Source organism: Tigriopus californicus, chromosome 12 (assembly GCF_007210705.1).
Source record: "Tigriopus californicus strain San Diego chromosome 12, Tcal_SD_v2.1, whole genome shotgun sequence".
In the NCBI taxonomy this organism is placed as follows: Eukaryota; Metazoa; Arthropoda; class Copepoda; order Harpacticoida; family Harpacticidae; genus Tigriopus; species Tigriopus californicus.
This window is the reverse complement of record NC_081451.1, coordinates 4,153,432-4,165,841: the sequence shown is the minus strand read 5'-3', so window position 1 is coordinate 4,165,841 and position 12,410 is coordinate 4,153,432. Positions and strand designations below refer to the sequence as shown.

At 45.3% G+C, this 12,410-nt stretch overlaps 1 long non-coding RNA gene across 1 annotated transcript in view; it reads left to right on the top strand.

Annotated features, from left to right (window-relative positions):
• LOC131891691 (uncharacterized) overlaps window positions 1–4,711 on the top strand; it is a 28,389-nt gene extending 23,678 nt beyond the window's left edge. The window contains exon 3 of the long non-coding RNA XR_009374450.1: window positions 4,575–4,711. This is a non-coding gene — a long non-coding RNA (uncharacterized LOC131891691). The remainder of the gene's footprint in view (window positions 1–4,574) is intronic.
• The last annotated feature ends 7,699 nt before the right edge of the window (window positions 4,712–12,410 follow it).

Here is a 12,410-nt window from a genome sequence, read left to right as displayed (position 1 = left end):
TTTTCCGTTTGAGACTTAAAGTTATTGAAACACGTATTCACTTGATCGCCAGCAAAGGCCGAAGGACACTCGATAGCCGCCTCGGCAGCTTTGGTGGCCGCGGACTTCATTTTGTTGAACCATTTGCGTTGGCCTGCCGCCGCGGCTTTGGCCGATTCCAAGGTTGAAGCCATTTTCACGTGGACCAGATCGGACGAACTTGTGAGCACCAAATCGAGGATGTTGCCAGCTGTGTGCGTAGGACTTGACACAATTTGCTTCAAAAACCCGTCCCCAAGAGCGTTGGAAAAATTTAAGCCAACGCCACTTTGACCAGATTGTGTTGCTCAGTCATTAACGCGCGACCGAGCTAAGCTTGGGTACATGGGTTCGATCCCATTATGAAGCCATTCCGAATATCTTTACATAGCATTATCTTACAAATTTTATGAATAAATGTATACATTATTAATTTACAATGCTTTGACCTTCAGTTTCGAGGCTTCATCGCTGCAAAAGGTTGCGTGAGAGCACCTCTAATAAGTGAAAAAAGATGATCTACGCTAACAAAAGTCTTTGCCAAATCTAAAGCCAGGGAGATCCCATTTTCGTTTTTGCAACATATAAAAATCATACATAGAACTATCCACACGCAAAAAAATGAGAAAATCCAGACTGTGCTTTTGGAAAGGTCAAAGGCCAACGAAAAAATAAGGCCATTACACGCCGAATTTCCATAGATGCATTTATTTGCATCAATTCTATCAAAACGCCATTGTCCATCTCAATTAGATAACTACAGCCGGAGTTATTGCTGTTCAAACACCGATGGCCAAGTGGTTGGGCCGAAAATGGACATGGCCCTAGAATATGCCCTGGTTGGCCTAGGCACCTGAAACTTGTTCTGTGACGTTTTTCAATGTCAACAAACCAGTGTTCCAAAATACAGTACAGAATGTAGATGAACTATAGGTTCACCTTTTTGTCGGGGAAGAGCTTCTCAGTCTCGGAGTTCGACCTCCCCACAACATGGAGTTGAATGATGGCAGCACAAAGCTCTTTATCAGCCTTTATGATCAGGTTTTAGTTGCTTTTCTGTTTGTTTTTCAATTTCGTTTTTTTACCCTATATCAAGTGGACTATGCAGCAAAATTTGGGCGTTAAATTCATAAGTTTACTAGCTTTAAATTTAATTTTCAAGTTGGAACCAAAACTTACTACTTAACGGTAGTTCGATCTGGACCTATGCATTAGATGACTGTCATCAAGGCTGTATGCAAAGATAACAGGGGACAATTCTTCATCCACGGTTTACCCGATTCTGGTGCAGCCAGGACGGTTTTGCCAACATCAACATGCCCGGAGGGCGCAACGTTGGATCGATCTCAAGCTCTACCGAAGGCGGCAAATTGGGCATCGCTCAGGAATGTGGGCAAATTCCAACATAGCTGCAACGCCGATGGAGGCCCTCAGGCTGTAATATCTACGGATGTGTCTCCCAATATTGGCGACTTGGAAAGAGGGACATGCAAGCATTGGGGATTATGCCCTATGATTTTCCTGCCATACACTGCTCTTGGCTCAAGACAAAAACCATCGCCACCATGGCCAAATCTCTGACCAAGGCCACAAGGGAACGAAAGCCCACCCTCGGAACAAAAAAGAATTTAGAATTGTCAAAAGAGCCATGGGCGGACATCAAGCGAGAAATTGAACGCCTCAAAGGCAATGGCGTCGATGAGAACGTCATCATGGATTTCCTCACCCAATCTAATCTGCCAAAGTGATGGTTTCTTCTCTTGGAGATGCCGCTGACTCCATGACTGGTGGCCTGATGACAATCAAGCTCGATAATAATAAACGTTTTAAGCCATACTACGTGACAACTGCTCGATCTGTTCCCATCAATTATGAGAGAAGCCAGACCTTTGAAAAAGATGCAATTTATGTCTTCAAGGTGAAAAGAAATTACGATAAATAAGAAAGGTGCTTTTCTAATGGTGCTTTTGTCCCACCATCTAAAGGCAGGACAACACGTTGGTACTCAAGCTTAGTGCTCAGCCTTAATCCAGAGCGCGTTTCATTAAAAAAGTTTCCGTTTTTGATGACCTGCAGTTGACACCACTTTCGGACAGACGGCGAAAGATGTACTCAGGGTCTCCTAACTAAGACCAACGATTTTCGAATTCCGGATTTTGTCAACCCGACATAGATACAGAGATTTCAAACTCCACGGTAGTGACAATATCTGATTTTTTCGGCTCAAGAAAAATACCCTAGATCTCCAATGAAAAGTTTGAAAAACACAAATTAAAGGTTAAAGAGTAGAAATAGGCCGACACTACTACCGGAGTTCCAAGGAAAGTGTGACCAGATCGATTGTGCGTGGTGTGAAGCTCGAAATTTATCAAAATATGCGTAAGAATGCCATGTATTGGAAAAATTTCAAGCGCACCAGCATTAGTAAGGTGTCTTTCAAATTCAAGCATTTGGGTTCCGTCATTTCATGCATCACCTGGTTTGACTGGGTGTTAGCCACTCTCTGACATGTTGGCAGACAATGACGGACAGTTTTGCGTCCTTTGAGCACAATACTATTATCTGAGAATAGTGCCGGACCAATCGTAAGATTTTCCCTTTGAGCACCAAGAGTCGCGGGTTTTCCGCGAGATTTGGACCCGGCACTACATTTGAGCACTAACGTGTCATCCTGCCTTAAGAGTCAAGCTCTTAATTACAGAAAGTGGCAGGTTAAATCCAAAGAGGCAAGCTCATAGAGGAAGGAAGCCAAAAAAGAAGGCGGGAAGTCCACTCCCTTTTTCTCCAGGTTAGCCCCCCCTGAGAACCTTGTGTCTTAATCACTACATCAATCCTTCCAAAAGATCCAATAAGTTGTCAAATACACATCAATGATAATGTAACATGCTTAAACAAGCGAAAGCCTATGTTAGTTTAACCATCTCTTGATCCCACTGAACAGAATTGAATACCAATACACTTGGAAAAGATGCCAAAAGATGCCAAAAGAAGAAAAGAAAGAGGAGAACTAATTAAGTTCACCCTGGAAGGAGGAGAAACTTAGATGCGAGTGTAGGTAAATTTAGATGTGTGTGGGAGCGGTGAATTTGACGTGTAGAAGTATCGTGTTCATTGCACAAAAGTCACTTATATTCAGCATAGTTGATGGTCCAATTGATATGTTTGCAAAGGCTGTCTGTAATAGACTGTCATAAAATTCTATCTGACGTAACACGCTATTAAGGAAATGATTGCTAATCTGAAAGCTTTTCTATACAGAGTAATATGTTGAAGACAAATATCTCATGCACGCTGAGGTCATTGGGAACTGAAGTTGAGATTGGTCTTTCAAGGGATCTGAGTGGGATGGTTTTCACAATCCCTGAGGCAGCCTGCTTGGCAGCTCTCATTGCTTTGGCCAATTGTAGTGCTCCCGATGAGTTCCACGCCTTATACGGTACATTTTGTAAGAGAGGAAATCCCCGGACACAAATGATCCATCCACATTCAGGGGCGAAAGGTCCTGACTTAATAAATTTCCGTGGCGCATGGAGTATTCTTGACCCAGGCATTAAGTGGATTACTTTCTTAGATCTTGGAGATTAAAAGCACCTAGTAAATGGGCTTAGTTTCTCAGACTTGGCTTCAGGTCTTCAGGATTACACCTAAATCCTTCACGGAAGACACCTGCTCAATATTTGGACTTTTTTCTGGTGGCTGCACCAAAAATTGCGCAAGATCGCAAACACTTCCAGCTTTTCGCACGACTGAGATGTCGATTTCGAAATGGAAAGGTACCCATCTGGACTAACCTCCACTGTTCAACGCTAGCCGAAAAATTCGAATTCCCCTACAGAGAAAACCTTTGAGCAAACTGCCTGATCCAAATCATTTATTGTGAATTCGAGAGCGGACAAAAACGAGCTTACTGAACAAGAGGGGGGGGGGCTATACATTGTTACAATGGATAAATCAAGACCTTGAATGTGGCAAGCTTAGAGTACTACTTTTCCATTGGAAATGTGAACAACGCTAATGTGCAATGCATTTCTAATTTATAGACATTCGCTCCCATGTGGAAAAATGGGATTGGGCAATTTCTGTCACTCACAAACTTTTAGAATTTCTTAATATTAATGAAGTTTTTGAGTTAACCCAACTTATTGAGCATATAGAGCCCACTCATGAGGGAATGGAAAGCCATGAGTCAGTCGATGTTGTAGATCTTATCTTTGCCAAGGCCTTTGAAAAGGCAGATCATTGCCTTATAGTTGACTGGTTTCATGAGATTAGGATGTAAGGCAAGGTTCTCGATTGGTTAAAAAGTTTTAGTAATGATAAGTAGTAAATAGTTGAAGTTATAGTGCTGTTTTGTGAAATACATAATGTCAAGCCATGTTTTTCACAAGGCTTCATTTTACGTCCTGTTTTAATGATACTCATTGCTACGTTCCTAAAGATTAGCATCACTGCCAGTAGTAAGATCCAACACCCCTGTTTACATAATGGAATTCCATGTTAAAATATGATAAGTTCGTGTGAAAGAATATCTTCAGCATGACTTCCTATTATTGCAGCTCAAGGTCATGAAGCCAGAGGAGAAATTGCAAATTCATCTCTAAACATTTGCCCTCTTCTACCACCTTCACTCGTGGGACCAATAAATGTAAGCGAAGAAGTTTACGACATGAACTTCATTGAAAGGAACGTGGGGGTAAGTGTAAGAGGCTTGATTATTGGACACACTGATTTGAGTGTGAATAAGCTAGCGTATGCCATTCTTAACTGGAAAATAGTTTATTTTGTTTTACTTTGTCAGCTCTTTACATGGCGCAGTCGGTGTACGAACCGAGTTTCTTCATTTTTACCTGCTACACCCACAACTGCATACTATTTTACTTCAGGGCGTGTCCAGTGCAATTTTGGGCGTTTTCTGATGATTTTAGCTCCCACATTTACGGACCTTCATTCTGTTATTCTCCTCCAGTTGATCGATCTCAAATGTGAAACCAACTTATAGTCATGGAGTCAGCCCACCGTTCCCGTCGCGGTTTAAGACCGATTTTATCCGCATTTTTTGGAATTTCACAAATGATGTTGAAGCTATTAGGGAGCTCCTTTTTTAGATATCCGCCCTGGTACTATTCATGCGATCGAAGATCGTTTGGCCTCATACTAATCCACTTTCAATTGGTTTTTGTCATAGACTTGTGGGTCCACTTGACCCACAAGGATTTCGATGGTGACTTTGTAACTGCTATGTTGACTGTCTGACATGACATGTTTATATAGGCATGACCAGAAATGGTTCAAATGAGCATGAGCAACATGCTCAGCACCAGGATATCACATCTCCCTCACACACGGAGGGTCAATCCAGATCACAAGTTCTCCGGTCCATCCCAACACTGGGTCCGTCCATCCAAATCAAGGGCTACAAATTACGGGCCATCCGGGGTCCCGGTGTTCACGGGCCGCCCGACCTCCACTAGAGGCATCCACGTCAACACTTAATCTTACTGACTGGGCTATGTCATGGACTTGTGGGTGCATATCAGGGTATCACAGCACCAGGATATCACATCTCCCTTGCAGACGGGGGGTCCATTTGGGTCACAGGTTTTCTGGTCCATCCCAATACAGGGCTACGTCCTAACAAAAGGATCACGACTCACCTTGGGGCACGGGTCCATCTCAAGGGATCCACAGCTCAATTCCGGATCACGGCTCATTCGGCATCCACCAGAGGCATCCAACTCATGGGTTAACCCTCCACTCTGGGGGTGGGGGCCCTCAGATTGTCCCACCATAAAAGGCACACATGAGCCCTCCTCACTGGGGGTTCATGAAAAGACAGAGGGTCAACTGACTGCCCCATGTCATAGACTTTCAGGTGCACAGCACCCACAAGGATTTTGATGGTGACTTTGTAGTTGCTATATTGACTGTCTGGAACATGTTTATATAGGCGTGACTAGAACAGGGTCAAATGATATATACCAGGATGTCACAGTTTTTTTCTTCACTTCTCATCCTCTAAGAAGTAGAAGATCCAAACGTTTTAGTAGAAGGACTTCTTTTTCTGAACGCCAAGATTCCGCTCAGATTGCGGCAAATTTCATTTTCAACTCTGCCGTCAATTTCCCAACTCGAATAATGCGTTGGATCTAACAGCCACGCCCTATGAACCAATACATAGGCCTTCACTTGAAGGCTCATCTTAACCTTGATGATTCCGTGGACCAGGCTTGCTTTGACAATTGGCGGGAGTTATGATAACTGTGTCGTCCAAACCGGGTTATCTCAAGCTCCTGATGCTGATTAGGGGGCAATTTCATGGTCCTATTTCAATCCAAAACTTTTGAGCTTAATCAAGAGATCTTGAGGGAGACTACCCTTATTTCTGTAAAAGTCTTGGGCATAATCCAAGAAAAACTACAAGCTCGTCGTTCTGTTGATGTGGATTGGTTTGATCTTTGCGGACCTCCCTACAACAACAGCAATCTATTGATTCGTTCATATCTGAAGTGTAGAGGCAGGTCTGGTTTATTCATAAAGCAACGAAGATGCTCTTAGTCGAGCTTGCTTGATAATTGACATCAATGATGACGATATGGGGTCGTTATGGCAAGATCTGGCAGGTTCGTTTGTTTGCTTGTACCAGTGCCAGTCATGAAAATTCGGGGCTTCAAACACGTTTTTGAGATGCTGACCTTTCTTTCTCGATATTATGAGGAAAGGTCAGCTGCGTAAAAACTAGTGTCAAGTGGCAAATTTGCATCACTGACCCTGGCAGGTATGTTTGCTTGCCGGTACCGGGAGCTTGCCTGTGTGTCCGAGTACACACTCGGACACAATAAAATCAAAAATATTGGCGAGAGCACCAGCCTCAGCTTTAGAGGACACTGTAATGTTTCTCTCAAGTAGAATACATCATTTATTTCGTTTCAAGAATAAGAAGCAACACACACATCGTCTTCCACCCGCCTTACCACCACGTTCCAAATCAACTCTCCTTAGAAACGCTTTTTATCAATTAGCACCATAGAAGGAGGTCATGGTGGTCAGTTCATAGATTGGACATCATATCACATCAGACGCTATTACCATTTTTCAAGCTGAGGAGACCGCAATAAGGGATGATACACAACTAGATGACCGCAAGAACATTGCTGGTGCAAAAAATTACTTCAAACCCAAAAACCGAAGGTACTCTCCAAATGGTTGTCCTCTCATCTATCATTCCTGAATTATCTCTTAACCGCTCTCGACCTTACAATTTTGGGTCATTCCAAGTTCCACAATTATCCTTGTTTCCGGGGAGATATTGGAACCTACTTTTCTTTGAATGCGCGTCATTCTTCATCTTTCGTTCCCTCGTCGTTTTCTAAGGTCACATGTACTCGTAGAGCCCAAACCGATATTAATTTATGGATGCAGTTTTTGGCTTCATCTCTGGATAACACTACTTTATAAAAGATTGAACCAAGATTAGAGAGAGCTACATTCTGATGTTTTTGATGCGCATAAAAACACTTCTCCTATGAAAAGTCATTGGAAGAAGTTTCTAGAGAGCTACCTAATAGTAGAATATATGAGACTTTATTCAAGGTAACACACACTTTATTCTGCTAAAAGAAGGGAACGAGAGGAAACTAGAACCGGTTGTCTGCCCCAAGAGAAAGGGGCCAGGCTAGCAACCATCGAAATCAAATTCAATGAGCAAAAGTCAATTGCAAAAAAAGGTAGATGCTCCTTTCTTTTGAGTGCAAAACAGGATGTACGTATAAAAAGATAATTGTTTTGATCTTAGACTGATATCGGTCAGGAGCTCAGGAACCCGAGCACTCTTTTGAACGGTGTTTTCCTTGGCATGGACGTGGACGGGGTCTTTCAATGATATCATCCACAAGAATTTGGCATTTTGCCATAATACACGGCCTGATGGGAATCGAAGATGGTATTGCAGTCGATTTGGACTTCCAACGATTTGGGTTGTGGTATTCCATTTCTTGGAAATCAGATCCTGGACGAGAACAGAAGATCCCACGGGCTTTGTTTCAGTGAGGTTTGATTGGATGGTTGGAGGGTTGTAGCATGTTTTCCGCTTCTCTGCGGATTCTAAGTGGCGTTGATCGGCCTCATCTGGCGTTTGGTTCCAATGAGGATCAAACAAACTCCAGTGGCTCGGGACCTGGGATCGAAGAGGGTGACCAAACACTTGGTGAGCCGTTGTCAGACCATTCTCATGGGGGCAGTTACACATTGAAGTGCTCGCCCTCAAATTTGGTTACAATATCTTGGTGCAGGTCTTTCCCCACCAAAGCGCTCAGGTTTTCGAGGATCAAATCCTCCGACACGTCGAGGACCAAATCCGCGACGATCATCCCAATGGCGGGGTCACAGGGGGCAGAATCATCCGTACCGGACTTGGGAGCTTGGGACAAAGCATCTGAGATGCAGTGATCCTTGCCCCGCTTCCAATCTACCGTGAACGAGCATGTGAGGAGTTTTGTCTGGTAATTCTGGACGCGTGGATTTTCAATGGAATTGATTGAGAATCTATTGAACAATGCGACAAGTAACTTTTGATCAGTGAGAACCATGAATTGAGGTAAACCGGACAAAACATCTTGCACTTGGTGATGGGCCACCAGATCGCCAATGCCTTGAGCTCAACAATAGCGTAGCGGGATTCCCCAGGAATTGGCTGCCACATTGACTGCCAATGATCCTCGCCTCTTGTTTCTGGGCAAATCCGACACCTCTCAACTTCGATAGCCGGTCAGCAGCGTGGTCTTGACCCGTTGGTTGAACATGGCTATAACGAGAGGTGAAAATAAGACCTGTGGCTTCAAAGCCAAAGAATGATCTTGAAGCCAGGTGAAGTCGTTTCTTCAACATTTATCACGTAGTGGACTGGCCGCACTAGAAACATGAGCTAAAGCTTCAATTCCACTTAACCCAATCATAAATTGGAGGTCGTGTCAGTGTCAAAGTTGGTTATGACAAAAAGCTTCCAATGGTCCACCCAGATTGAGTTCTGGGCAATCACATACCCACAAAAATGATTGAAGATCCGAACAACTTCATTCTCCTTGTTCACGCCAAGTTATGTTTATCACACGTTCTAAAGTTACTCTCTCTGTCCCTTACCATGCTAATACTTCGTGTCCCATTCCACTTCATTATCAAGAGGAGGCCGACGCAACTATCAAGAGGTTTTTCTCTCTGGAAGGATTTCTCGGGTGGAGGAGGTCACGACATGGTGCTCCTGGGCCCATTTTGTTCCCGAAGAAAGGGGGAAAGCTGGGCTCAGTTTGGTCACGGATCACCACGAGATCAACAAGTTTATCAGACGCCCCGTCCAGCTCTTTCCATCTGCCCAAGACATCATCCGCAGTGGAAGTCCCCAAGATAAAGTCTTCTGCAAATTGGGCGCAGTGATGGGGTACTTTTAAGTACTGCTGGATGAAGAGTCCGCGAATTTGACAACTTTCCTTTACCTTCAGGAAGATATCGATACAACTTCGCCCTTATTGACATGAGCCCCAGTGGGGACCATTAGAAAATCGAGTCTGATGAAGTGATCAGAGGTTTGACCTTTTGCCAAAAGTTGGTTGATGACGTTCTCGTTGGTGCTCCAATTATCCAACTGTTGAAAGTTCGCATACACACTGTCCTTACCAGATGCCGCGACAAAGGAATAACAATTTCCCTTGGCAAATTCGCAGCTGGCCGTGAAGTGCCGTTCGTGGGCTTCATCGTGAGTGACCAGGGGGTGAGCCCCGACCCTGCCAAAGTGCAGGCCATTCAAGACTTTCCTTGCCCCAAAACAGCGACTGAAGTGAAGTCCTTTTTAGACCTCTTGAACCAATTTGTGTTTTTCGTACCAGATTTGTCACATGCCATGAGTGATATTCGACCTTTGTTGAAAAAAGTCGTTTCTTTTCAGTGGCTTGACATTCACGATAAAGCATTTTGCCAAGCCAAGAAGTTGCTGACGTCTTCTCTACTTGTGAAGTCATTCGATGAGAAGCTCAAGACCTTCTTACTATCCAATGCATCAAGGTTACATGGCCTCGGTTTTATGCTGATGCAGAAGGAGAAAAATGGACGCCCACGTGTCGTGCAATGTGGATTGTTCAACTTAACTGCTGTTCAAGGCAACTATGCCGCAACCAAGCTCAAATGGCTCGCAATTGTGTGGGCTGTGCACAAATGTGAGTTCTATTTGAGAGCATGTTAATTCACCGTAATCACGGACCATAAACCCCTCGTAGGAGTTTTTGCCAGAGACATCATCGAAACTCATAATGGGCGACTGGCAAAATTCCGCATGGCCCTCTCATCTTTCTGCTTGAAGATCAAGGGGACTCCAGGGAAAGACAATTTGATTGCTGACGCGCTATCAGGCTCTCCACTGTTTCCCTGCAAGCCTGACCATGCCAATTGCATGTTACAAGTCGTGTCCAAGGAAATTGATTACTTGGATCCAAACTTGGCCATTATCATGTCTTTGATTGATAACGGGTACAAAAAGCTGATTCAGGAGGTGCAGAGTTATGCCTCTGCTCGTGATCTGCCCCCCATTGAGTGTGGCTCTCCCCTTTTGAGCTTCATGGAGCAACCTCAGCATCCTCCCGGCTGACGGTGCTGAACTGCTCCTTTGTGATGGAAAAATTGTCCCACCACCGTCAGCTAGGTCGGAAATTCTTCGCCGACTTCACCTTGCTCATCAAGGCCTGCAGAAGATAAAATTGCATGGCCAGGCATGGCCAGCAACATCATAAACATGATCAGCGCGTGTACAAAATGTCAGACACTCCCTCCTTCCAAACCAGTGGAGGTACGGCGCTCCCATCCATTGACTAGTCCCATGACCCGTGTTGGGTTGGATCTTTTTCTGGCCGACACTGGCTGGTCATGGTTAACAAAGCCTCAGGCTTTTTATGGATTTAGCCTTTGGCGCAACTGCATACTAAAGCTATTATTCAGATTCTTTCAGAGTGGTTCGACGTCTTTGGCGATCCTGTCTTCATCAGGTCAGACAATGGACCCCAGTTTTGGTCCAAATTGGCGGTCTTGTGCGCGCACAAAGGCATCACCTTTGAGCCCTCCAGCCCTCATCATCCTAACTCCAATGGGTTGGCTGAAGCAGCTGTCAAGGGTTGGCTGAAGGAGCTGTCAGAACCGTAAAGCTGCTCCTTCACCGAACTGACTATAAGACGGCCTTTTGCGCAGCTTTACTCGAATTCCTTGCATTCCCGTGGGCTTCGTCTGGCCTTGCACNTCAAGGGTTGGCTGAAGGAGCTGTCAGAACCGTAAAGCTGCTCCTTCACCGCACTGACTATAAGACGGCCTTTCGCGCAGCTTTACGCGAATACCTTGCATTCCCGTGGGCTTCGTCTGGCCTTGCACTTAGTGCTTTCTTCTTTGGCTGCCAGCTACGCACGACGCTTCCTTCCTCTCGTGTGACACCCTGGCCGACGCCACCATTGGAGAGTTTTTTTTGTCCAGATATGCGTATTTGCATCAGAATCCAATCTCCAAGCAATGGGATCAGACTGGAACTATGATCTCTGTGTGTCCCTCTGGCGAATCCTTCAATGCTCTCCACGACGACGGGAGAGCTCTTCGACGCAATCAAATGTTCCTTTAGCCACTACCTTCTTCTCCAACATCAGGCGCCCCTCACGCGGCCGTCCCTGTCCCTGTAGTTCCTGTGAGGGACCCAGCTCCCGTCCCCCAACCTCTACGACGTTCTCTTTGGTTCTCTAGCCATGGGGTCTTCAGCGTCCAAAGCAAAGACCACGTCCGGGACGGATCAGACCATCGTGGCCAATCCAGACACCAAGATAACCCGCAGCTCCGGGTTTCATTTTCCGGAAATCTATCTACCATCCGTGTCATTGGGCGCCATAGATGTCATCCTTGTCGTGGGCTCTCTGTACGCTCTTTACAAATACTACCATCGTCACCACCACATGCGCTCTCCAACCGTGACGCCCTCATGTGCGATGTGCTACCCTCCCATGAGTGCATACCACCCCTCAATGAGCGTGTACAACCCCTCACTGGGCGCATACCTCACCACAATGGACGCGCCACTGCTGAGTTAGGCCCAACTTCCGGCGCCCCAAAGCCTGTCATTTGGGCAGTTCCTCAACAAATTCCACCGCCGTCAGCACCCCCGCGCTCCCCCGCAAAGGGAGAGTGGCACCACTCGCTAACAGCTTGCTATCCTCTGCGGGCAGCACCCTACTGAGACCAGCCGCATCGAAGAAGTCCCCACTTCTATGCCTGACGGCAATATCGCCGTCCGTTGTCTTGGAGCTAAGACCAAGTTAATACCTTTACCTTTCTATTCAACAATTGTACCCATATGACTAATGAGCATATTGTAGTCACCT